The sequence below is a fragment of the Mastomys coucha genome, unplaced genomic scaffold (genome assembly GCF_008632895.1).
Source record: "Mastomys coucha isolate ucsf_1 unplaced genomic scaffold, UCSF_Mcou_1 pScaffold16, whole genome shotgun sequence".
NCBI classification, from domain to species: domain Eukaryota; kingdom Metazoa; phylum Chordata; class Mammalia; order Rodentia; family Muridae; genus Mastomys; species Mastomys coucha.
In genome coordinates, this window is record NW_022196898.1 from 92,355,673 (window position 1) to 92,356,223 (window position 551).

A 551-nucleotide genomic window follows, 5' to 3' on the forward strand; every position below is an offset into this window, starting at 1 on the left:
CATATACATATATATATATATATATATACATATATATATATGCATGATGGAAGAAAGAATATAAGATGGTATGGCTGGAACATTGTCTCTCCCCATCAATCGACTATGTGTGTATGTATAAAGTTCATAGCAGCCTTATTTATAATAGCCAAGAGCTGGAAACAACCCAGATGTCCCTTAGCAGAGGAATGGATACAGAAAATGTGGTACATCTACACAATGGAGTACTACTCAGCTATTAAAAACAATGAATTTATGAAATTCTTAGGGAAATGGATGGATCTGGAGATTATCATCCTGAGTGAGGTAACCCAATCACAAAAGAACACATATGATATGCACTCTCTGATAAATGGACAGTAGCCCAGAACAGTGGAATCCACAAAGTACAATCCACAAACCACAAGAAACTCAAGAAGAAGGAAGACCAAAGTGTGATACTTCATTCCTTCTTAAAAAGGGGAACAAAATACCCATGGGAGTAGTTGCAGAGACAAACTATGGAGCAGAGACTGAAGGAAGGACAATCCAGAGACTGCTCCACCTGGGAA